Source organism: Taeniopygia guttata, chromosome 3 (assembly GCF_048771995.1).
Source record: "Taeniopygia guttata chromosome 3, bTaeGut7.mat, whole genome shotgun sequence".
NCBI lineage: Eukaryota > Metazoa > Chordata > Aves > Passeriformes > Estrildidae > Taeniopygia > Taeniopygia guttata.
Window position 1 is genome coordinate 61,140,892 of NC_133027.1, and position 27,904 is coordinate 61,168,795.

Consider the following 27,904-nt stretch of genomic DNA (forward strand, 5'->3'; position numbering starts at 1 on the left):
ACGTTAATGAAAACTGGGAACATAAACAAAATTAATTTCTCAAAATCTCCAAGTGCTTTAGCCCTTGGTTCAAGGTTTTGTTTGTTTGCTTGCTTAAGTTGCAAAAAAATCTGAGTAAAAGGTGTTGGGTTTGAGGGGGTTTGGGATTTCTTTTTCAGAATTCCCTCTTGAAAATAATTTCTCTTTTCCAACCAATACTAGCTGCCAACTAGGTGTGCCATCAATTCAATGGCAAATTTGTGTCAAACCATCTTGTTGAAATTTTGGCAGCACACTGCTACATGTGAGCATTCACAAAACACCAGGAGTTTCCAGGCTCCCTGCCAAATGAATGCTTTGGAGATGTATGTATATACTGTATTCCTACAGTCTTCAAAGGCTTAGCTTTGAATTACCTGAATTGTTTTGAGTTTGAGACATCATTAGGTTATATTAAATTACAAAATATGTAAAAATAAGAGCCTGTGCTTGCTTGAACTAGCAAGTCTGTCACTTTTACCTTTGTGACTTTATCTGTGATGACATTTGCTTTTCTGTGCTCTTCTATTTAACAATTCTTCCAGGAGCTGCTTTTCTTTTTTTCCTCAGACTTGATTTTCAGCCCCATTGTTTTGCATTTTACTTGGCTGCATAAAAGGTGCATACATCCCTTGCACTTTTTGTGAATGGGATTTTTCCCAAACATTATTTATCTTAAATCTTCACAGAATTTTTTAAAAGCTTTTTTTATCTTCCTTCTTTTTTAACCCAATCTATTTTCTACCACCTAAGGATGTCATCTCAGTGTCTTCCTCCTCTCCTTTCCATTTTTATCCCTCTCCCTCCATTGCCTACAGTTCCCCATTTATATTATCACCACCCTTCTCTAACACCATCTTCTTGGAGTATCACATCAATTTTTACCTCCAGGAAGTTGAGCTACAACTAGCAATAAATTTATTTGAATATTTTACTTTTCTTGACTAGGAGCTGAGCCTACACAAGTATTCTGAAATGTTATCATGCTCAAAACAGTGTCAAAGCAGAATGGTTTCTGTTGCCACAGAATCCAAACTGAAACTGAATCAAAAGATGCACTGGTTTAATTGCCTGCCCACACACCCATCCACAGCACTTCCCCACCCTCACACGCTATCCCTGCTATTAATTTTTGCCATTCTGTCATCCCTCATCTTGTATCTGTTGCTCTTCTTTCTCATCATCTCTAGCCACTGCTGTACCTGGAGTGCATCTCTTCTTTATCTTCCAAATTTCAGTCTGTCTAGATCATGACTCTCACACAAACAATTGGATGTTTCTCCAAGTCTAATGCTGCTTTGCCAACAGCCTCTCCTACTTCACTCCTTGTGGAGATCATATTTGGTTCCACTTCTAGCTGTTCCCCTTTTCCCACTCTTCCTCCTTTGAATGGAGCTGCCAATTAGTTATTTTTGCTTTTCTTCCTCTGTCTTTCAAACCTACATCAGTCTACCCTCTTTGCTTAAGATTCCCCAAGCTCTGGTCTTGTTCTCTATCATTTTCAGGTCTCTTTCAACATCATCCACCAGTGCTTCAGAAATTCACCCCATCACCCACTTTTTCTGGGACTCCCAATTCTTTTTCAGTGCGTGAGGAAAATTGTCAGCTGTGACATTTCTCTGAGATTTCTTCTCTTTTACTCAGACAGGACATTAACCCTTGTTGCACTTTATATAGCTGTATCTTGTCTTCTTTCCTTTCACATTAAAACAACAGAGCAGGTTTGTGATCTGAACTATCTGTGATCTGAACTATCTGTGCCAGAAGAAACATTGGGCTGCTCAGGTGGTACCTTCTGTCTGTGCACACAGCAGTCGTCCCTACCTTTTTCACCACTAAGTCCTATAAATGCCTTCCTTTCCCCGTTCTTTCAGCATTCCAAAAAGTGTATCTACGTTTTCTTTAGCCCTCACATATAGCATTTGCTTCACCCGTATCTATCCAGACTGATGTTTTAAAGGTCATTTCTTTCATTTTTAGAAGAAGGTTCTTCTTGGGTTATTTCCAGGCCTTCTACGATCTCTTCATATCCTGGACCAAGAGTACGCCTCTTAAAAGGCTCCCACCCAAAAATCTTCCACACAAAATCTTCCACTAGGCAGCTTGAAAGGTTCTCACAATAATTTTCAAACACATTTATCTTTTGTTTTTCACTCTCTCAGATGCTAATCACCCACTGTTCACAAATTTCTATGAAACAATTCATTATTTCCTTTCAGTATTATCTCTAAAGCCCTCTGTTTTTGGTTGCCTACAAAAGACTTGACAGCAGTTAGACCTCTGGTATGCTGAGGTCACTGCCTATGATGCTGACTAATATTTTCTGTGTTTCCTGGTGTTCCTCCATCTGCCTGTCCCCATCTGTTGTTTCCCTGCTGATCCCGGTAAGCCGCTCGGAGGCCGGGCTCGCTCGCTGCTCACCACCGGCACGGCTGCCGCAGCCGCGCTCCCCGGCCCAGGCTGTGCCCACAGCATCCCTGCTCGCACGGAGCCCACGGCATAACCAGCCCGTGCCTCGCCGAGGCTCTGCTCACCCCTGGAGCGGGAGGTTTGGCCAGGCTGCTCTCGGGATGGCTGCTGGCTTAAGTGATCCTTCACCCCTGATGCTTCATGTTCAAGTACTGCTTACCACCACCAGTGGAAATTATTTCATCGACCTCACTTACATCACACTTAATATCACAAAACACCAAACACTCTGGCTGAGGAAGGTTCCCTCTGTGGGATAGCTTGCCCACAGCGTGTGTCTGTCTCAGGGCCAGCCTTGCTAGTCCATCCATTTAATTCACTCAGAAAATCACATTGAGACGGTAGGACATAAAGAGACCCATTTGCCCGTTGCACTAATCTAAGCCTTTTTATTTGCTGCAGTATAAGTAGGGACCAGTGAAGAAAGATGATTTAGCATAAAGACCTGCCCAGCATGCTGATATGAGAACTATGAATAGATCAGTGTTAGAGGTGCAGGACAGGTCATGATAGTGTAATGGCTGTCAGAGAGGAGGCTGCTAACGCCTCAGCTGAACTAAATGAATTCTCCCCAGGTTTCTTGCTGAAAAGTAAAAGACAGAAAATAGAATTCTAGCATTAATGCAAAATTTTACCAGCTCGCCCCAGACCAGGTGGTACAGGAGGATGGTGGCATGGATGCAAGTGGGAAAAACACTGGGATGCAAGGCTAACAATGAAAGAGGGCAAAAGCAGACAGCTGGTTTTCTTTCTTCAGGATGGAGAAGGCTGATAAAGTTTTGACATCCTAAACGGAATTATCAGAAACCCAAACATGAGCATATTATATTACTCTTCTAGCTTCTGCTGCTTTCAATGAAGAGGGGAAAATAATTTTTTTGACAATTTGACTCCAGAAATCCGAGATATTTAAACACGTGTTGCAAAGGATCATTAAGCTGAAAGAAAGCATGTCCTGGTCTATAAAAAAAACTATAAAAATACAAGTAAACAAATAAGCATTTTCTGTGAGATCAGTGAAACTCTACTCTTGTCTCCCCTTAGCAATGTTCCATAGCTTCCATGTGTGCTCCCTATCCTCAATATGCAACAATACCACAGCAATACAGCTTCCTACCTCATTCCAACTGAGTCTGAATCTGTCCTAGTGGCATTTAAAACAATATTTTGGATTACTATTTCATATGGCAAACGTTTTAATTTGTAGCTCATGAAATGCAATCTCTTTAACCTTATAAAGCCGAGCACTATTCTGTTCTCATTCAAATCCTCTTCAAATTCAATCCTTTGAGGCTCACACATTCAAAGTGAAAAATTACAAGAAAGAGAAATTAAAAGGTCTAACAGAACCCCTTTCTCTGACTTTCTCAAGGCATGTCAGAGAATCCAAAAAATAACATTCCAAAGGTCCCTGAGATGACAGCAAATGCTTTGGCCCAATTTAGCTGAGTATTAAACTTTCTTCTCTGAAACTTCCCTTTTGCAGTGCTTAGCTCTGCAAAAGCACTGATTAAAAAAAAAAAAAAATTTTAAAAAAATTGTCTTCTTGTTCCAGCATTAGGGCTTTTTTTTTCCTCTTTATTGAGGGTAGAGTATAATTTCAGCCCATGAAAATAGAGCTATCACCAGTAGATTCTTTAAGTATCTGTGCTTTCCAAGTGTTTTCTTTTCATTAGACTATTTTTAATTTCACAATTACTTTTCTCCAACATCAACTAAAGCTCAGGTAGATACTAACACTTTTATCACTTGAACGTGTTTTGACAGGCTTTTAGTCCTTCATTCATATTATTTTCAACTGGTATACAAAAATCCTCCAAATCTAGAAACATTCAGAAATGTAATTAATGCTGTTTGTCCTGATTTCTAAATAGTTTTCAGTTATTCTGTATGTAATTCATAAATTTCTTAAAACTATAGTTCAAGAATTTCAAAATATTGAGGGGTTTAAAATCTTTCCATTCTAAAACCTCTCACTATATCAATTTTACAAAAGCACCTAGCTCGTCTGTATAGTCAAGACAATCCTAAATGTTTCCAGTTAGATGTCCCAAAATGGGGACATCCAAAACAAGTGACTACTTGTCATCACTGGTATATTTTTCGGACCTTATGCCTTTAATTTATGTTATTGTACTTTCATGTCTTGTTATTTAGACTTCATCAAAAGCATCTGCTAAAGGGCAGCAATTCTATCAATATAGTATAGAAGGTTTTCAAGGTGTTCTTCAAGGAACCATTCAGCTGCTAACACAAAAAGAAAACAAATAAAAGAATGAGAAAATATATCCAGATGAGCTCCTCCCTCTGGGTATCTTGTACAGTTAAAAAAATAATGCCATGTGTAATCTTGGGAGGAAAGTTTGTCCAGTGTGACCCTGGGAGCTGCAGGACACAGGCAAAATTGATTTGCTACATTGCTGAAATACAGTCAGGGTCAGGATGCCAAACTGAATTCCTGGTCTTTGCACAGTTTAGTGCAGGAATTTTGAGTCTTTTCATCATACTTATGTTACATTAGCCCTGCACTTTGGGGTAATCTACATTAGCCCAAAGTGTTTGCTAATATTCAGGATTTCTTAGGAAGGGATATTGGTGAAAGCTTGTTTCATACAGTTGCATATGTGGAGATGGACACAAAGGCCTCCTTCCCTCACACTGGACATGGTGAAGCACAACTTCAGCATCAAGTCAAGGCCCACTGTGGGTGGAAGGGTCTCCAGGAGTACCCACTTGGGGCCACAAACCCAACAGTTGCTGTTCTGTATTCTTGGCTTTCTATTATTTTTCACCTTCTATCTCTTTCTTGGTTGGCAGAGAAACTTGAGCTCTTCACCCCAGTGAAACTGAGGTCTGTGATCACGGAGTTCAGGGAAAGCCCATTCAAACACAAGGACTCAGTTCCTCTTCCAGTTTTTCCAGGGAGGTTGATGAGTTAAATATCAGTTCTAATAGCACCTTCTGGCATTAAACAAAGAGAAATTCAAGTGCTCTTACACTTGGCCTGAAAGGAAAGTAGGCAGCACTTCATTGAGACACTGACCAGTGAGCAAACACACTCCCTGGCAGACCTCCAGCCTTCACTTACCTCAGAGCTGTTCCAAGAAGAGCAATGTCAGAGCTCAGATCCGGAGTTCAAACTGCATCTAATTATAATCAGGCAATATTATTGTGGAAAACTTCTTCCAACTACATTTGGAAAATGTGTGAGGTAGCCAAAGCATCCCTGAAAGTCTTCAGAGAATCTTGGCTCAACAAGGGGGTCAAAAAAACAAAACATTGTATAACAGCTCACCATCTGTTCCGCACTTTTAAATTCTGCTTCAGCACAGAGAGGGGAGTGACATAAAGAGATGAAGATTTGAACTCAGCCTCAGAGTACACCAGCATTTTTCTGTGCTTGATTGTGTACTAAAACTGCCTGTAAAGTCAATAACTTCCTATGGCTTCACAGCAAAGCAGAAAGATTAAAAAAGAGTCATGGTCCTTTGAAGATGTGGAAGGCAGTAAGTGAACAGGCTGAATCCTCTTTGGATTTGAAAGTCTATGCAGTGCTAACAGTTCTGCTTTAAGGTGTCAAAATTGCCTTAAATCTTTACCTTTGTTATATCCTGCTGATATAGACTTGTAATAGAACAAGCCTGACTATTCCAAACTATCCAGACGGCTTCATTTTTCTGTCTGCATCCTTTGAAACACAACTGATTAGCACCTTTTTTTTATTATTATTTGGGGTTTTTTTGTTTAATGCACAAACACTTTTAATTACTTTAACTAGAACAGCATGGCAATGTAATGTACAGCACGAAACACCATTCGATTTTACTGTGGTTGGTAGCAATCAGAAACATGAAGTTCCCAACCAAATACTTAGGCCTCCATCTCTTTGTTAGGCTATGAACTTCTCACTAAACTCAGTGCAAATCCAGAAGTCTAGGAAAGACTTCGGAGCAGAAATATTTTGCTGCTCTCTGTTTGGAAAACCAGGGTAGTGTATTTCAAAGGAAAGAATTAAAAACAGGAGGGAGGAGAAAGAGGCACAGCATGGGGTGCAATGTGTCCCATGCCACCTTTGGTGGCAGCATGGCCAAGGTTTGCACAGGAACCCAGTGCCCACCACACCAGAGCTCCAAGTCTGGGAGATGGTGTCTGGTCCCCAGCACTACAGCCCCTGGAACTCCCAGGAATGCAAGACAAAGCTGAGGCCCTGCTGCAGCACAAGCAAACAGCCCAGGGCAGGCTGAGAGTTGAGCAGAAAGAACTTTCTGAAATAGTTCTCCCCTTCACCAGACTGGGTGCCAACCCTTTCCTGGTTGGGTGCCAACCCTTTCCTGGTTTGGTGCCAAGTCCAGCAGTTTAGTTAGGCTGTTGCCAAGGAGTTTAAACAGCCTGTTATTTTCTTCAGCATCACCACCTTTCTCTCCTCCTTGTCTACTTCTTCATTAGAGTTTTTCACAGAGTTGGTCAGCAAGTTTTTAAACTATAGTAATGTAGTTGCTCTTAGTATTAAAAAGAATGATTGCTACACACTCAGTTTTTACACCCCAATAACAAAATGCATGCCCCCTTTCAACAAAACAGTTTGTCCCCATCACAGACATCCCTGGGCCAGTCCTATGGATTTTTCAGCCTCCTACTACGGCACCATAAAGAGCTATTCTGGACTGCATGGACACAATCTTGGCATCACGTATCTTCCTCAAGAAACCCCTGCTGTCTCATAGGGATTGTCGAATTAGTTTGAGGTATAGCTTGAGAGTTGCCCCTGAGCAGACTCCCATAAGTTTCTTTCACAGACTAAACTGTGCTTTAAGCTTCAGGCAGCTGACTTAATGGAGGGCAAGCGATGGTAGATTGAAGCTCAAGTGTAGCTGACCTTCCAGCTCATAAAGCAGCAAAGACCTGACTATCCTGTGCTAATAGAAACACTCCTGCTGACAGCACATGACCAGAGCTGCTGGCATACAGCTGCAAAAGCAAGAGATGGCTTGGCTGGGGAGCTGACAGGGTCCCTGTCCCTGCCTGACCCTCGCCATCACACTGCACAGGCCTCTGAGCTGCACTGCAGTCAGCTCCTGAGCCACCACGGGTAAGGGTGCACTTTCCAGGCTAAATCATCATCACTTATAGGTTGCCTTAAAACATGAAGTTGTTAATTATTTATATCAAGCCTTTGTTACTCCTTGGACTGAGCTTGGAACTAAAGTAACCTGAAATGGTACAGCTTCTGCTTGGCTGCTTGGGTTAGCACTACAATGAAGGTGTTGAGCACAGATACAGAGAATGTAACATCTATCATATAAATAATAGTTACCATATAAACTTTTCCTTCTAACTTTTTCAAGGGTTTCTTAAATAAAGACCTACATAACTCACTTTATCTCTTCAGCCTCCTGTCTCTATCAGTCTGTTTCCCTTTCTCGGTAACCTCTCCCGTGTAACCTCAAACAAATTTTAAAATTGTTTGAGTGTCTTTGGTATTTTCAAGCAATTTAAGAAAGATTTTCTTTCAGTTTTAACCAAGGAAGAGACTGAAACAAGTAAAAAGAAATCAGCAGACCCAAGTACAAATATCTGCAGGAATTCTAACTTTGTAATTTCTGCTTTTTATGGAATTATTTGCTAGCATTACAAGTGACACACATCGGGATATGTAGGGAATGATTAACATGAGTTAAGCATCTTCATAAGCATATGGAGTTTGACAAACAGCGAGCAGGGGGCAGGATGTGATAAACATATGCAAGTATCTAAAGCATTCAAACAACAGTGCAGGAGAGAAATCAGAGAAGCACAGAATTATTTGTGTTGGGAGGTACCTTAAAGATCGTCTCATTAAAAATCCTCTGCCATGGGCAGAGACACCTAGCACTAGACCACTAGACCAGATTGCTCAAAGCCCCATCCAAACTGGTTTTGGATACTTCCACTTCCACAGCTTCTCTGGGCAACCTGTTCCTCACCATTCCTATAGGGAAAATTTCTTTCTGACATCTAAGCTAAACCTACTCTCTTTCAGTGTAAAGCCATCACCTCTCGTCCTATCACTACATGTCCTTGCAAAAAGTCTCTCTTCAGCTCTCTGGTAGGCCCCTTTAGATACTGGAAGGTGCTGTGATCTATCCCTGAAGCCTTGTCTTCTCCAGAATGAACAATCCCCAGACTGCTTGTTCAGCTGAGAGCTGAAAGCTCTCAGCCTGCCTTCAGAATCACTGCGGCTAAGGGCTGGCCAAGTATGAACACTTAATGGCAACCTACATAAACTTCTGCACGCCTCTGTGAAGCTGTCAGTCACAGTAGGGAAGCACACCCATTTCACACAAGCAGGAGAGGAGCCCAGCATAACAGCTATTGCCAGTGATAAAATTCATGCCTGAAAGGGATCACAATGACCAGAAACTTCACTTTCTGGTCTAAAATCTGCTCACTTGGTGAGACATCCCTCCTCATTCTAAAAACTTACAAAACCAAAATAATTTGACTCCTGAGACTGTGAGGAAAACCTAAGACAAGCAGTCACATGCCATGTACAAATGTGGTATAAAACCTTGAAAGCACAGAAAGTGATGGCTTCAACCTTCCTAGTGTGAGGTGCCTCTTCCCCCTGAGCTCTGTGACTTACTCATGAGTTGTAAAGTGAAGCCTCTCAGTTGCTTCTTGAGTGCTAGTTTTGATTTATAATATACCTTCAACCCTGAAAGACAGCATGTTGCACATACAAGGTTTTCTCAGCCACTCCCACTGCTCACCAGATTTATTGTCTTCAAATAGTTCTGCTCAAGCTCCACTCCAGGCTTCTGCACATTGTCTCTGTTTTGTCTGCTTGAGGTTAACTTTCTTAGTATTCCCTAGTATTCATTCAGTCCAGGAATATAGTCCCCAAGGATTTCAAGATCTCTTTACTATAGCAGCATTTCCAGTTTCTGACTGTGGAAAAAATATTGATGTGAGTTCCCTGAAACTCTTTCCCTATGAAGTGTCAATAATTACCATCTTGGCATACAAAAAGGAGACTTTGGCAGGCTGCCCAGTAACATCAAACAGGTCTGGAACAGTCACAGGAGTCAGCTTTCTGTAACAGTACCTGACATGATTGTAAGAAATCACATAATTGACTTCTAGGAATTTGAAAAGGAGCTATATTTTTTGTTTAATGTTTATCAACAACATTAAGACCTATCCTTTTGATACTGGTTTACTAGAATTCGAATGTAAACTCTGACTTCTTTCACTATCTACTTAACTGCTGTTTCAGACATGAAAGTATGTTCTTCTTACTGGTTTTAGTCACAAAAAAATGTCCTGGCCAGAGAATTCTTGATTTGCTTTGGTAGTTCTATGTGCTATGAGGTTTTAACTAAAGCTATACAAAACTTTCCTCAAACTGAGATTTTCTCTGTTTTTTTTTTTTTCCTTATTGTGAGATTAAAAAAAGAAAAAAAGCAAGAATTGTAAAGTAAAAATAACTATTTTGTTAAAAAAATCAAAATGCATCTATCAGAATGTAAACTGATTATAAACCACAAGAATCCTTTGACCCAAGCCACACCAAAACAGTGTAGGTCAGTGTACACCATTTGGCCCAAAGTTTCTTTGAGAAGCAAATGAATTTGAGTTCACCTGACCTCATCAGAAGGGCAAAACAGATTAACAATTAGTATGCCTCCCTTCTTATCTATGCATCCATTGAGGCCTGAATTGCATCCTTATTAAAAGTTCTTTAAGCACATCCATATTCACCATCCCAAGGGAAAGTAGTTTATCCCACTTATTTCACCACTGATTAAGAGTAATCAGGTAGAAAAACTTCAAGCAATCCATGCTCAAATCAAACTACTAAATATACCCCAGAAACTATATTCCTCCATGTGAAAATGTCTCTTATTTTTATTTTTGCCTTTACTTTCACATTTTTTAATTTCTATTTCTATATCATAACATTTCCATTTCTAAGATCATAACATAATCACCGAGCTCAAAAAGATTATTTGAACCTCCAGTATGTCTGCAGGTTCACCAGTGTGTTAGAAAGAAGTCCATGTAACAGGCCAGAAATACAAACACACAGGAGATGAAGTAAGAGGTGTCAATAAGAAACTGTTAACAATAAACATAGTTATGTATGGCACTGAAATACCAAATGAGACAGAAATCCAGCCATAACCCACTGGTCAATGGATGAAGGTTTTTTCCACTGTAAGATCTTTCTAACAGCATCTAAACAAACTGATGGAAAAAAAAAATCTTAGTTTCTAGATGGATAGATGAACTGTTCTGAATATATTATTTATGATATTTCTTCCTCGTGGCTGTTATAGTAATCCTGTACAAAATCCCAAGATCCATTCAAACTCCACAAGCAGACAAAACTTCCTGTTACTAGCACTTAATTAGCCCTCAAATAGACGTTATAAACCTACAGCTCAACTAGAGAAATCAGCAAGGAAGGGAAAGGACTGCAAGAGTATCCTGTGAGAAAATGTAGCAGAGCTGAAAACTGCTCTGTCACCCTCTGATGCCCCCTCCCATGACCTTTATCAAGTAATTTCTCTACTTCTTTGCCCAGTTTACACATCCTGCCATGTTCAGTAAACACATAAAAGCCAAATATGTAAATGCAGAACTGAAAACAAAGGGCTACCAGGAAATAAGAAATCACCAGCTGGCATAAATCACCATTGCTTGACTGAAGTCACTTTTGCACTGGTGGATGAGCCAATTCTATGTTTCTAATATAGTAGTCAAGTGGCCCTGGGATCCCACAGCACTCTCTTATTTCTGCTCATTTTATTGCTACCATATCTTCATCAAACCCCTTAAAAAAAAAAAAAAAGAAAAACAAACAAAACAACCCCCACCAAAGCTCTTCTTGTAAAACAATGTTTTAAAACAGTATCTAAATAAAAATTCTTTAATAAAAGGACATTTGGGACTTTCCTGTTGGCATCAATTACTTTGTCTGAGGGTGTGGGATGGAAACACACACACCATGCTGACTGTTGCCACAAGGATCAGCCCACCATGAATGTTGTGCTACATGGTTCATACACACTCATTAGGTAAGTGGTTGTCAGTGAATCTTAGAGATCAAAACAGAAGATGCAAGGAATGTGTTTATATAAATAAACTGAAGATCAGACACACAGGACATTACAGGAAAACTGGTTTCTATCTAGTAGAGATGGATTTGAATTTGTGTTATAGAAGAGTGAATTACAGAGATCTGAGAAAAGTATTACAGCATTTACCACAAACAGCAAGCAACTCCTATCTCTAAAATGTGTTTTAGAGTGCTACTATCCTGCTCACCCTCCCGTTTCACCCCTCAGTTTTTACAAGAAAGGCTCTAACACAGAAATATTTTGAGGCAGTGATTAGATATTTTTATCTAAAGCAGTTAGCACAATTGTTTCTTCACATATCAGGACTGCCCAGCAAGAAGCTTAACTCTAAAAGTTTTCTGGTCAAAAGCAAGTCCCAGCCTTCGATCTTTGCATTTCCCTTTCTCTCTGAGACTACCCATATCCTAGGAAGGAATGCAGTAAACACCAGTTACTGTGATGAAGAATCAGAGACAAACCAATGGCTGTGCCAGGGCATACAGAGCCTGTGCATTTCTCCACTTTTTATCTGGAGCTGGGACAAGACTCACAGAGTGTAGTACAGCTGATTCTCATCCTTTCTGGGCAGGGGTTCCTAATTCCATTCCTGGAGACTCTGGTTTTCAGATTCTGGAATCACAGAGATTATTTCCATCTTTAAGTACATTTTTAGTTATGTCCAGGGCTGAAATGAGACTGGAAACTCACAGGGGAAAAGTTTGTCTGATTTGTGACATGGAAACAGCATCTCTCAGGCTAAAAGAAACCTCAGTGAATGCACTCATTACTATTTCTGTCTTCCTGAGGAGGTAATCTGTAAGGGATTAAGTTCATAATTCACAAGACCAGAAGCATCTTTTACAACATTCACATTCAGAGAAAGACTTATTAATTAGACTTCTGCAGATTTGGTATTAGAAGTGGAGTCACTCTGCAGTATTTGGGTACACTGTGGAATACTCTGATGTGACATGGCAGAAACACAAACACATATACTCTAAACAACAGACCATAATTGGCCCCAGCCAGGAGGCCACAAAAAGGAACATTTTTGTGACACACCCTGCCATCAATTAGTTCTATGCCAAACACCAAGCTCCACCGAGACTCCCCCAACCAATTTCTACCCAAGTCACCTGTATCAGGCCCCATTTTCTCTGCCCAACCACCACCCATTAGCAATGACACTCAGAGCTGTCCCTGCATTCTGTCCCTCACCCTGGCATGGTCCAGAAACTCCCCAGCATTTCAGTGCTGACCTCCAGTTTCATCCATCATTTTCGTCATGGAGTCAAGACTACTGTTCTTAGGACTGACCCATTCACATGATCTGTGTCTAAACTTTCATTTCTGTATCAGTTTTTTTTTTTAATAGTTTATTTCTATGCAGTCAAGCAACCTAGCCTCCATAACCTAGACATCTACCAAGATAAAAAGTGCTTGTGTGGGTTTTAGCTTATTCATGTTTCTTGATCTTCAGCTTGATTGTCATGAAAAACATGAGTGGAGGAATCCTTACTGCTGCAGGTATATTTTCTCCCACAGTATGGTCCTTTTTTAAAAAAAAAAAGTTCATTCATTTTTAAAAAAAACATTTCTTGGTATCAGCTTCAGGTCAAAACTGTTAATCCAGTGTGAACTCCATTATTGTCGATTACCTTACAAAACCTAGATATTAACACGAGAAATAGAAATATTCATCATGTCATTTTATAACCCACCAAGTGCTTATTCAGACTAAAGTACTGATTTCAAAATCAAGCAAGCAACTAAGACATAATTAAACTTTTGTCCCTGCAGATTTTGAGAGATATATATTTCTTTCTAAAAAAAAAAATAAAGGAAACAAAATGGTTTTCTGTACTGAGAAGTTTTAGTTTAAATTGATGTAAGAGCAGGAAGAAATATCTCCATATAACTAGACATGAGAGAAAAATTAAGACAGCAAGCAAGTTTTGTTTTGTGATTTTTACAATCAATATTTTATTTTGCATAACACCTTGATGTTTTCCCATATTTTGCGTCATTTTCCCACTTACTTCTACATTAGAATAAGAATAGAATTGATCTGCTTCTGCATTAAAGAAAAGTTTTCCATCTAGGACCAACTTAGTGAAATATATCTATCCCTTTTCCAGCACAGTGGTCAGCTGCATAAAACCACAGTATTATTTCTGAGCCACCTGTGGCCCTTTCCATACTGTAAACAACACCAGTTGGTGAAATGAGCATCTCAGATAATCATTTGAGACAATCATTTTGTCCATAATTATAAGTGGACTTTTCTTGTCAAAATCCTTTAGCTTAGATCCCACAGAAAATGCAAACAGAAGCCAGGTTCCAGGAAACTGCTTCAAGGGTGCTTGTAAGCAAATGTTACCAGCTCCACCAGCCAGCGACTTCCAAAGCCAGTGACAGGTACTTCCATTCTGCCCCTCACTGCCCAGCTCCACTGATAAACTACCAGGGATCACCTCCCACACAAAAATGAATGGTTTGGGTTTGGTTTCTTTCTGCCAAGGTCCTCATACCTTGCTGCAGCTTTTAAATGCCAAACCCATGCAAACAAGGTCTCTGCAAGTCCAAGCATCACTTAAAGAAGGACAGACAGGACCATTAGGTACAAACTAAGGATTACTATTCAACAGAAATTAAATACACTCAAACAGTGATTTTCCAGGCCTCAGTTCTGATAAAGTGGTTTAAACTCATTTGTAACAGCACATGAAATCTCACAACTCAAATTTAGTGCTTGACTCTCCTGCCCTGCAGGAATCCCTGGAAAGGATGCATGACCAATGTTCTGGCAGACTGGCACTGTGTATTTTCTGCTTCTGCATGAGACAGAGTGAGTTCTCAGCTCCAAAGTAGTATTATCCCATGATTAAGCTTTTTTTGCATGGCAGTTATACACACCTGGCTGCTGCAGTTCTGTCCCACATGGACAAGGAACTAACTCATTCTCAAGAACTGAGCCACTGACCATCCTTATCATTGCCAGTTGTCAGCCCAATGCTCTTCAGACCTGTGTGTGTATATTCCAGCTCACCTACTCTTAAAAAAACATTGAGGAGACTGCTCTGGAACTAACTGCAGAGAGGGATCATAAAAAATGCAATTAGGTCAATACAAGGCTATCACCTCCCATGAGAGAAAGCTGAACACACAACAATATTTAAGGCTTGGAGGAAACCTGATACTTCATTCCAGGGCCCAAGCTCCATTCTTTAGAGCATTTCCATGCAGACACTGTCACAGAGAAGTGAATCAAATCCAAACCACCCTGTGTTTATTCTCTTTCTTCCTAGGCCTTTATGTATTGTTGTGTTTCATCCCTTCCCTCCTGCACTACATGCTATGTCCTATTGTTTTTTCATCAAATTATCTAATTAGTTTGGGTCCAGATCAACAAAGTACTCACAACAGTAGGCTAAGCAATCACCCATGAATAACTGTTTACTGGATCAATCCCTTAGACTGTCAGCTCTTCTGAACAAAGACTGTACTTTATTATTCACATGCAGAGTAGTCTGTACACCAAAGGTGTTAGATACATAATTCATTTAAAAATAATAATGGTACACTAAGAATGAATAACATGCCAGCAGGAAAGTTCCCTGACTGCACAACCATCAGTAACTCAGAAGTGCTCACACACAGCTGAGGCTTGGAAAACCAAATGGATAATAAAGGCAAAGGTTTAAGGCAAACAGCTAAGAGTAAGAGTTGCAGTGCTACGCCCAAAAAATTGTTAGGAAGAATCTTCAGAACTCTCTGTGCCCCAGATTTGTGTTCTGAAGAAATATCAAAGGAACAAGTATTCTCCTGCTCCTACTTGATATACTCAAGGATAAATGAGGACTTGGAAATAGGAGGACAACATAATGTATATTAAACATACGTAGTATGTAACTGCATAATGGCACACTTTTCAATGTGAGACACCTTATTGTGTTTATTGTTTATAGATGATATCTCAAAATCTGCAACATACTTAAAGGAAACAGCCACTTCTGCACCCCAGCTTGTGGGGTGTGTGTAACATCATGTGAGCTATGCATTGACAGAAAATTTACATTTACAGAAGACAGAGACGACACTAGAACAGAAAATGTTTTCTGATAAAGTATAAACCTATGACATTGACCTTCCAGCTGCACCATTTAATCCAGCCTAGACCCTCCACCAACTAAATATTCATGACTAGTATGACCTCTGAGCTCTTCTTTACACCCAGTTGTACCTAAAAGCCAGAGAATTAACCCTTTCACATGCCAATGATTTGGGGGAGTTTACTTCTCCTCTTACTATTATGCCAGTATGTTTTTTTTTCATGTTGCCATCTACAATAGCCTGGCTATTCTTCTTTCATATTTAAAAACCTTTATGCAAATCAAGCTGGTAGCACAGCAACCTAAAGTTCTTGCATTAATGTAGAGTATTATTCACATATAAAAATTCCATTTAAATCCCATTAAGGTTATGACATAAATCCAAACAAGCTAGAAAATGCACAGTTAAGGTGGAAAACTGACATATGTCTTCCAGTCTCTTAGCAGAAGAAAGCAGAATAAGAAACCTATTAGTGTGTCACCCAGTTGGAGCAAGGCAAGAAAGCACATATGTTACCTCCCTGCCTTTTAACTGCTTTTCCATTGCATTTGGGATTCCTTTGTTTTATTTTTCCTTAATGCCTGTGTCCCAGTGTGAGGGATCCTAGAAGATCATTTTTGCCTGTAAATATTTCTGGACAATATCCATTCTGAGAGACAGCCACTATAAAACAGCTGTAAGCTGGGGGTAAAAAAATCAGATAAGCAGTTTATATTTTTCTGGAGGTGTTTCTGGTGGTTAGTAAAAGTCAGTGACACATATGACATTGTTTTGCAAGTGTCCCAATTAGCAGCACTGCTGCTGCAAGCTGGAGGCACCTACTTTTGTTCTCACATGTCTCTCCCTTTGAATTCCTGACACTTCATAGTAATGAACAACACTGCAAGGTCTTGGAAAAGACCAGAATTATGCCTCTGCAATATTTAAAATGCTCTCAGCATGGCTGAGCTGAAGGAATGGGTGTAGGCAGCACTGTCTTTTGAATAATCCAGTACACCTTAGGAGGATGTGGAGTACAGTGGTGCTCCTGGGCACCTATAGCTTGTGCTTCACACACTTCACATGTGCTTCCATAAGCAGATGGATCTCTCTGTCTGTTGTGCACAAAGTTTCATCCTGTAGACCTGTAATAAGAATAAGGGGAAAGGGAAGAGGTTGGTTGAGCTTTCAGCTGCATTAGTCAAGCTACAGATGCTGGAGTTAGTTGTGAAATTTCAATCAGAATCAAGTCCAGAGTATGTGCCGCTCCATATGTTTGTTACATAGGCAAGTATGGCATAGTGGGCTGTTACTGGAAAGTGTGGAGTTTATTCTTTTTCTTTGGAGTTGAATGCAACTTGATTGCAGTTCTTCTTTTTGGTAAGGATCAGTGTATAGAAGCTGGTTCAGGCAGTGAAGCTGTTGTCTTGACTAGAATCCCAAGTTTGATTTGAGTTAGCCATTCATAAGACAGATATAGATATGCACACACACAGGCACACACATAAAGCTTTGAAAGTGGTTCCATCTGTTTTTTGGTAAGGCTGGGTGATAATTAGGTAAACTGGAAATATATTATGTTCTGGGTTTGAGACCTGACATGTTTTCCTTCGTGTTGTTATTGAATACTTCAGTCCTAAACAGAATGGTATTCATTTGGGATACAGTAGAGTTGAGGATTGGGGTTTGAAGAGAGGGTGACTTCTTTTTTTTAATTTACAGTATATTTTCTTTCACTCTGCCTTGAAAAAGTTATTTTTCTCTTCCTCTGTTCTAACCAAACATTCTACTTTGAATAAAATACATCACAGACTTCCATGGAAACAGCAGTCAGCATGAGGAAAGAGTGGAAAATGCTCAAGGTGACAAGAATACCTTCTGCAGCGCCATCACAAGATACAAGATGAACCCTAGCAAGTACAGAAGAAGTTGACATGACAGTACAAAGCTAAACAAGATCACAATGCTTGGGAGAGAGAGGGAGGAAAGGAACATATGTGCCCAAAGCCATCCTTTCCTGCCAATTATTGAATACTTGACAAATGACAAACATTCAGGGTCTATTTTGGATGAACCTTCAGGGAAGGTTGAGAGAACAGCTTAAATTGCCAAAGTCCAATGTCTTCTTGGACACTTTACATTTCAGATTAATAAATAACTGCAATTAGACAAATATCTGTGAAGGATGAGAGTTGCCTACAAGCACATAATGTACTGAAATTCATAGGAGATGCTTTTAGCCTTTGTCCTAAGAGACCTCCTTCAAACTATGTTGAACTGATGCAGAAGTTAGGTCTTCACTGGGTTGTGAAGAAAAATGGATAACAAGGCCAACACTGTAAAACACAGAGGTAAAATATGTAAGTAGCTATCAGCTCTGTGGACAGGTATGTTTATTAGAAGACTTTCCTAAAGAAGCAAGGGTTGGTTTTTTTTGGTTTTTTTTTTTTACTTACTGTAGTATTCTTACTCTTTCCAACATCCAAGTGCTCACTGACTTCTCTTCCATCTTTTCTTCTCCCATTTCTAAACGTTTATGCATTCTCATCCAGAGACTCCTCCAGAGTTCTAACACTCTATTTTCTTCCACCTAGGATTCCCAGCAGCTCTCTTCCTCAACTCCACCTTATTCACAGCTCATCTGCTGTAATCATCTGATCTGCTCCATGGCTCACATCGTCCCATCACATATGTTCCCTCCTCATCAAATATAAGATTGCCTTCCACAATTGCCATTTCCACTGCTGCTCATTCTAGGTGAGCATTTGCTACTCAAAACAAATACTTTTTGCTCTTTATGTTTCCAATCCTTCCTTCTATACCACTATTCTGCTTCTCACCTCTACCCAAATATCCTCCTTTCCTGAAATCTCTTTTAAAAACAACATAGAGATGACAGTAATAGGCCAGTTTTGACCTTTCACCTGGAAGAGTCAGTGTCTTTTTCTGAAACTTTTAAGGATATCAGTCTGCAGAGACAAGAACTAGCATACTCTAGTTTTCAGTGCCAAGACTGTAGCTCAGACTCCAGAAATAAAAGGATTAAGGCAGTATGTCTCAATAGGTCTCTTTAGGTACAGATAGGCTGACTTCAAAGGTTTGCGGCTCAGTCTGCTCCAACCTTGGTGACATCCATGCCATCTAATTAAACTTGTCACCCAGTCAGATATACTACTTGAACTCATCTTTATTCTTTCTCCCAAATCTGAATCAACTCAAAGAAACCAGGTAGCTTATATACTGGGGTTCAGAGGTGGAGAGTTTTAGAATGACTCATTTTGATATAAATGGATGAAAAAGGTCTTACCCAAACAGCTCAGCCAGGAGGTAAAGCAGAATAGGCTCCTCAGGAAGGGGATGTTGCTTGAATGGCCAGAGTTGTCAGTCCTGCACACCTCCCCTGCATATGTGGGTGACTCCATTGACTTATCATGCATTCAAATGCAGGAGTAGTTTCTTTAAGCAAGTAAAAGGCTAAGTGATTTGATCAAGGCCACAAATCAGCATGCCAGAGACAGGACTGTTGTAACATGCTAGTAAGCCAGTCAGATTGAAAGCTTAAACTCTGAAGACAGGAGTCACCTGTCATATATTTGAAGTGTGCCCAGCATAACAGCATTCAGTCCTTAAAGCTGATTCTGAGTAGCAGCCTAATGTAGATAGTAAACATTATGTAGACCAATGGGCATTGGACTTTATGCAGTTTTTTTAAAAACTCTCGGGATCACAAAAACATCAAAGTTTTAACAGAATAAGGTGTGTCCCCTTCTAGATGTCTCAAGCTATTTTCCTGGATTAATAAAAAGAAAAAATACCCTCCTAAAACAGCTTTTCCATATAAAAATTTTCCTTTCAGATTGTTTTGTTCCCTTTACAACTGTCAGTGACACCACAGCATATGAAGAGGAAGTTATCTTGAGTAGCTCCTGTGAGAGGAAATAAAGGTGGACAGAAAATGAAGAAATTATCACAGATAAAATTAAAAGGTGTTTGAAATATTTTCGCCTGTACTGACCCCAGAATTGTGCTAATTATGAGGATTAACGTGCTCCCTGTACATTACAATATGTTATTTCAGCTGCTGGACAGAGATGATGTGCCCACTGACACTGAAGTCCAGCCCACAGATTGATTGCCCATGGAGTTGTGAAATAGATGCAGGTGTCCTAAGTGGCACAGTGAAAACACCAGTCTATCAGCAGGGAACAGGCACAAGGCAATATCTCATATCCAAGAATGTATCTAAAACCAAACATATATACTCTCAATAAGTTATAAGAGGAGCTTCATTTCTGTCACATCTGATCATCTTCAAAAATTGCATCATTTGACCTTATGAGTTTCTGGATCAGCTGTTGCCATCCTCTCCAGGACTTGCTTAACAGATATAATCATTTTGTGGAAAACTTGTATGGGGTTCAACTCCTCCCAGACCACCTTCTACTTTGTTCTTCTCTATGAAGGACTGATGGACAATAAAAAGGGTCACATAAGCAGGCATGTATTTCCTGACAGGAAAAAAAAAAACAGAAATAGGTGGGAAAATTCTGCAGAGTTATCCTTTTGCCAGCTGTCCAAACACCATTTCACTTCTGAAAGAGTAAGCCTCTATATTGTTCACCAAAATTTAGCTCCAAACACATCAGAAGAAGTCTCAGTAAATGAAATTCAGCACACATTCTCCTGTTCTGATACTCTTTTAAGCAACACTGCCTCAGGATACATTAGTTTCATTATCTCTGTGTCTATAATAAGAGCCTGGTGCATGACAGCCAAAGATTGCCATTTATCCTTCCACAATGACATGTTTCATTTGGGTTAGTGGAAAGGGTATGTTATGAGAGCCACAGTCCTGTAATTTCTACTCAGCATCATATCATGGACACGACATTTGGCCCTGAATGCTTCCCATGAGAGGAGGGCTGTTGTACTGATTCAGAATAAATATTGCTGGCTCCTTCAACAAAAACAAAGTTTTTACTTTTAGCTGAATTGCTCAGCACAGAAAATTTCTTGGGGGAAGAAAAGCATAAAGAACTATTTTGGAGAAAACTACATTTTTTTTCAGCTACATTATTTTTCACTTTTGAGGTGCATGTTTCCACACAGAGGAAGAAGCTCTCCTCATATCTAAGACATACATTTTGCTATAGAAACAAGCAATTAAGTACCATCTTATTTCTCTGCACCAGTTCTGGCTTGGTTGAAACATTAATCTTGATGATCAAGACTGAAAAATCTAGACTCAGTTTCTCCATCCTTAGTTTCCTGAACATTTATGAAGAGTACTAAATGAAAAAGAGCAAGAATCAGAGCCCCTCCTCTAGATGTCTGTGATAAATATTACAAATAGATACTACAAATAGATACTTAGCCTCAACATTAACTAATCCTAAATTAGCATCTCCATGCAGTCAGGCATCTTGAAAGAGAAACTCAAAAGCCTATGCTGAGTGGATAAAGTGATGGAGTTGAATAAAATGGTCAGTAAAAAATAGTGAGAAGAGGAGTATCTGCTGTTTGGCTGAGAATATTTAATATATGATTTAAAGCGGCTTTAATTATGTGCTTCCAGCTAGAGTTTACCAAGACCTGAAAAGTTGAAAAGTCCTCTAAGCATTCAGCAATGGTGACATTTAGGGATGATGAGCTAGAAGTGGAAAATTTTCTGAGTAACTGCACTTTCTGATGACTCTTTACAGGCACCTGCACCTTTTGTGTGCAGAAAAACCAAAGCAAAACAAAAAAAAACAAAAAAAACCCAAAAAAAACAGGGAGTGGAAACAGCAGAAGATCGTACTTTTAAGATGGAGCTGGTTCATTCTATTATGAAAATACTATAATATACATTTTTCTGATATTTTGGAGGACCTCATTTGATGATACAGCAAACCCCTTTCTATTTACTGTGGGCTTGTGCTTTCTAAGGCACACAATATTAATGCACATCATTGTGACAAATTTTAGTACTTTAAAGTCTGCCCACCTCCTTAGTCTAGGGCACCACACACGTGAGCTATCTAGCTCAGCTTCACTGTTGAAGGTTTTCTCTTGGCTGTCTGTGGAGCGGCAGATGCAGAACAGACAGCTAGAATACAGTAAGCTCCATAAAAATAATACAGCTGGCACTGAAGCTGTCCCATGCACAGGATTGCCAGGGACCCTGAACAGCTACTCCAGGGTTGTCTGTGCTGAAATCCTTTCTGAAAGCAATGTCTGTGAGCTACCATGTCTATGGAAGAGGCAGGGCAGCCTCTCTGGAGTGGAACCACCAATCCCGTTGACATCACTGTCCCACCCAGCAGTGCCTCATCTTGCACATGGATTCACTGGAGATGCTGTGATAAGGATCTTCCACTCTTCTTTCCACGTATCCCCTTAGTTTGCCTATAGTGGGATCAAAATGCAAACCCAGCAGTGTGCCACTGAGGAACTTTTGATTAGTATTAAAGATGTGGAAGAAAATTAGCTGGAAGAAAATTATGTAGAGGGCATGTTCCTCTCAAAGACATTTTTAAACACTGTGGAAGAAGATGGGGCAACTTGTATATTTTCTGCCAGCCACCCGAGGTTATACAAAACAACAGAATCATTGATTCATAAAACAGTCAAGGTTGGAAAACACCTGTAAGATCATTGAGTCCAACCTAGCACACCATGTGCACCACTAAACCATATCCCCAGGTGTCATAGCTGCACATTTTTTGAACACTTCCAGGAATGGTGATTCCACCACTTGGGCAGCTTGTTAAGCTGACCAGAAAATAAAGCATCTCTTGTGAGTTTATTTCAAAAATTTGAGTACATTCATGCAAAACATATTGCGATACCATAACTGATGCAAGACACAGTGAATAAAATGTTAACATCATTGGTGAGAGACAGGGAGACATTCTTCTGATTAGATATCACCATGTGTAGTCACTTTTGCTGAACCTTATATTCATTTAGGAGAATAATAAATATGAAGTCCCAAATCAGCTTATCCTACAGAAAACACCTAAAACCAGTAAAAAAATATCTCTCCCTAAAAGTGCCTTTTTCTCTCTACAGAGTACAAAGAAATTCTACAGTGAAGGTAATCCCTAAATTATTACCATATAAACGTCTAAAGCTAGGTGGAGAGAAGCTCACCCTGTGTTTTAGCTCAGGTCAGCTAACCAGAATTGCAAACAGCAATTCAACTCCCTCCTATGCCTTCATACAATTCTGTTCTCTTTCCACCTGCAGTTTGATGGTCTGTAGAAATTTTCTTTAGTCACGTCAAAAAAGAGCCTCTCTACAGCTCTTGATGATTACTTCTTCTTAGCAGTTCCTCATGAAGTGACACAAAGTATCATACTTTATTTACTTGACCATTAATGAAATTGTGAAGCGACACAGCTCTACTGGTACTTTATGTTACCCCTCAGAAGCAGGAGCAGTAGGACCACCTTATACAGAGGACTACCTTAATCCCTTCTGTCTATGCTACTGCCAGTCACACTTCGGGTGAGGCAGAAATCATGGTCTTTTCACAGTCAGACTCTTTCTTCTTAAAGATTTACACTTCCTATCAGCTTGTTAACATACTGCTGCATAGCATTAGGTAAGAATCTATATAATAACAAGTGCTTTATTTCAGAGACCTTGATTAAAATTTGTAAGATCATATTGATTACATTCCTAGTAAAAACTGACAGCATGGTTGAATTATATACAACGTGTTGTGTCAGCTTACCAGTGCAATGGAAATAACAGGAAAAAAAAAATCTGGATTAGTTGCATTTTTTCCTATGTATTTTCTTAAATTTTGATAGATACTCTTTAGATGTGTTGCATCTAATCAGAACATTATATTTCACAGTCCTGAAATAACATCACTGGCTGATCCAAGCTTAGTTTCTTAGAAGTGCAGGAGGATGAAATATACAAGGAGGGATGTAGCAGTCTCCAGGCAGCCCTTCTGCCCCAGGAGAACAGCAGCAGCATGTGTCCCTTGCAGGACTGACACCCCCGAGCTCAGCTCTGCTGTGACCCCCACGAGACCACTAGCTGTGACCTGAGCTCTGGCCACATGCAGGCATAGCAGTTGTATTATCCAGCTCCCCTCTCCAGAATCACAGCTATCCCTGCTCATATCCTTTTCTTTTATTAGCTCTGCATTCCCTGTAATTTGAGACACTCTTTCATGGCTATATGAAGCTCCATCTCCTCTCCTCACCCTCCAGCAACTCACTGCTTTCCGGCTTTAAGCTTCCTCTTAGTCACCCTCAGTGCTGTAACACTTTCTGTCTGTGCTTCCTCTCCTTCTTGATATTTTTGTCCAGCCAGCAGAAACCATTATATCTTTATTCATCCAGCAATAACTAATTCTGCTTGTCCCAGACAAGGAGATTTTTCCCATCTTTTCCCATTTTTCTTGCTCTCCTCTCTGCATATAGTAAATATTTGCATAATATATTAAGTATGTGGGGAAACCTCAAACGATTTGGTTCAATGCCTTTTGGATAAGCACCTGAAAACTTGGCTGTTCGTGCAAACCTAATCCAAACAATCTGATTCTTGAGTTAATGGGCTGGAAATCTTGTGAGAACAGGTTGTCTCACAGTACAAGATTTCTCGTGAATTTGCTTCTACTGTTGGAATGATAGTACGGTGAAAATAAGCTCTTGTACTGTTTTGACACTTCTTTTCAAGGATTCAGGACAAAGAGAAAAGAAAGTTACCCAGACTTTCCTAAGCCTTACAAAAGTATCAGTCAGCTTAAACTGATGTTTCAGGTAAGAACTCAGAATGGGAGATTACAACTTCCAAGCCAATTCAGCTGCTCTATAGCAGTGTTCACCCACTTTATTGATATGCATCAGGTATTGGTAAAATAATACACTACATACTCTGACTGACTGGCTAATAGGAATCTGTCAAACTATGAATGCTATAACAGTCACATAATAATAACACAGCACTACAGAAGGTAATAAATTACACACTTGCCACCATCCTTCACGTATTCTATACGGATCATGGAGTTATGGTTATTGGTTGCAGTGTGTATTACCAGGTCCCAGGGTCACCAGAACAGAGTTAAATGATGTAAGAGAGTAAGTAAAATTATGATCTATGTTCAAAACCAGTACTAGCCTTGGTACCTATTTACCTCATGCAGTATGTTCATATACTAAGTATGAATAATCAGGTTCCTGAAAAGGAAGGGAAAATTGACAATGCCAGGGGCAGAATAGCTCCTTACATTTATCATTAATTTTGGATTGAATGCCTTATTTATTTCTGTAGGTGCTGCAGGTGCAAGGGGAATTGCTTATAGTTGGCAAAGTTCTTCACACAGATCTGTAAGACTTTATACATGTAGTACAGTATTTCTTCACCAAAGCTCATCTGCAACCATCATGTGGAAAGAAAGTATTCCAGCACCTCTATGTGCTGCTCTCAGATACCAGATGAGTCCCAGACCAAAGGCCACAATAATCCTGGCTTTTTGTTACTGCTACTGCTCCTACTTCAGAAAAAGGAGCTATTTCTTTCAATTTAGGCAATGCAGTATTTGTGCTCTAGTTTGAAGCATTGTCCACTTACATTTTATTCATGAATCCTTTCAACTTCATTCCATCTCCATACTTCAGTGTATTGCATATCCACAGATTTGGTAGACCTCAAAGACAATGCTGATATATCATAACTTATACTCCAGGGAAGCACGAGGATGGAATACATAGTGGCTCTGTACAATCAAAGACTGCTTTCAGATTCACAGGGAAGATGGTTCTGAAAAGGGAAAAACAAACATAGTTACACAAAACTGTATTGTTAAAAATTCCCAATTACATAAATCAATGATATTTTACACTGTATATGGATTTATAGACTATTTAAGACTGACTGATACAGCTATCAGCCACATATTGTCAGCAAGTTATGCATCTCCTGGTGTCAAGAAAAAAAAAGGTGAGGGTGTTACTTTTACATCTGAGATGAAATTGTGTTGCGTTTTCAAAGCAGATGTCATCTCAGGAAAAAATTATGCTTAGGCAGGCGTTTTCATGTAAATAATTTTCTGCTGGGCAATCTATCACTGTTTGGATTTTTCCTAAAGTTTTATATAAACCCAAAGGTTTCTAAGAAGAGCTATAATGCTGGGGGAGAAAACAGGAAAGTGGGAAACAGTCTAGAGCCCAAATGGCCCAATTTAAAGGATCCCTAACTCCAGATCTCATTTGCTCTTTCATCCTCTTTGTCCCATCTGCCCCCACTGCCTGCTCAAAATATGCATTATGTCCAATTACACCTCTGAAAAGCATCAGCGCAGCTTGGCAAGAATAACCAAATAGGGCAGTATCCATTCTCTTTCTAGGCATTCAGTTTGTCACATATTTATTGCAGAGTGTGCTTTTAGTGTTTTCTGTGTCTGCCCTCCTGTGTGTAAGGCCAGACACATCTCTCTACCAAATGCCAACCCGACTCTTTTGTGTGTGCCTCCCCCTCCCCCCAAAAACAATGAGGTGCTCAGGTGTAATTGTACAGAATTTGAACAATAATCCTGGCTTTCTTCTTAAAACGAACACTAGTGCATGAAAGGTAATATACCCCTCTTTTGCTGAGTGGAGGGCTCTGAAAGGTCACACTGGGAGAGAGTCTCTGAATTGTTTGGAAAATAGCCAATTTGATTACAATGGGCAATTCTGAGCTTACAGTTTGCTTGTGTCTATCCTGCCTAAAGTGGCATCATTTGTAATAAAATCTGTATTGCAGAAGTGCTGCGGAAGAAATCACAAGCCCAATTTCTATCTGCTGAAGAATCAGGAAGGGGACTTAAATATCAAAACCATGATACAACCCGTTCAGCATTGCCTAAAATAGAGACATCCAAAGCAAGTTCATAAGCATTACATTGATATTAATACATACCTGCTAAACAGTCAGAATTAACAGCAGTTTGGGGATAAAATGAACACTAAAAGCTACTGCCAAGCTTTGAAGGACTATTTTAATTTTTACAAATACCAAATTCAGAACAGACAGAATCCAAGGCATTTCTTTGTTCTCACTGTCTAGGTGTAGGACCTGTCACTCTCCTGGAAATTGCCAGGTGCTTTCCTGTTAACCCAGTGGCTAACAAGACCAATTCAAATTCACACATAACAACAGTGATTCACTTGTCTGATTCACAAATCTTCTTTGTCTCATCGCATGAAATGGCAGGATTCAAGATTCTAGTACAATACTACTAGTTTTTCCTGTAATTCCCAATGTAAAGCATCATTATTAGGGACACTTTGGATAAATTAGTTTTCCCAGACATGCTATGTTTTTTCTGGATATATTTCAAGATTATTTTGTATTTGCCTAGGGTTTGCAGTCATCTTGTAACTCTAACACACATCCACTGGGGTGCACCTGCTCAGCAGGTCTGGCACCTTTAGAAATACAGAGGACCTAATTGCAGGTTCTTGCAGGTGGGTTGCTTACAGATTGAAGCTCCCTCTCAATTCCTTGCATATTTATAAGTATCTGATTAATAAATAACCACAGGTAGTTGTAGGACTGCAATTGAAACTGCAGAGGACTTGCAAATGGCCTGAGTAATTTTAAAGTGGGCTGCATCAACCTGTTCCAAGTCCCCTTGTTTCATTTAGTCCCACTGGAAAGCTACAGTGCAACCAGAGTTACTCCCTCCACTGGCCTGGTGTGATGGCTGCAAAATTCACTAATAAAGTATTACCATGTGATTCCTTGCTGGAAATCAACTGTTTCTAGCTAAATAATACAGTTGGATGTACCATCTTAATGGCAAGGGAGGAAAAAAAAAAACCAAAATAAACAGAAGTGTCCCTCCACAAATTATCTATTATATCTAGAAATTTCTTAAGGTTGCTACTCCTTGAGGAGACTTCTTCAAGTTTTTCAGATGGTGATCGACCAGAAGTCCATTCAACTTTTACCATAAAAACCCAAAATCTCTTCACACAGCTTGGATAAATGTGCAGACTAACTGAAGACCAAAAAACCCTGCTGTTACAGTCTGCTCTTTCAGAAAAAAAAAAAAAAAATCATAGTACCTGATTTACATAGATAGTCTCACCCAAAACTCAGAGCTTGATGAAGATCACTCATCACTCCAGTTTTTTGGCATCCTAGCATCTTTTAATAATTTTTTTTTTTCTGCTGTGACTGTTTTTGATGCTTTTCTTGAAAGACTCTCCTATCTTAATTTCCAATAAGACAAT

At 39.7% G+C, this 27,904-nt stretch overlaps 1 long non-coding RNA gene across 2 annotated transcripts in view; it reads right to left on the minus strand.

Annotated features, from left to right (window-relative positions):
• LOC140683720 (uncharacterized) overlaps positions 1-27,904 on the minus strand; it is a 197,008-nt gene that overhangs the window by 29,905 nt on the left and 139,199 nt on the right. For both annotated transcript variants that reach the window (XR_012055075.1, XR_012055074.1), the window contains one exon: positions 25,257-25,445. This is a non-coding gene — a long non-coding RNA (uncharacterized lncRNA). The remainder of the gene's footprint in view (positions 1-25,256; positions 25,446-27,904) is intronic.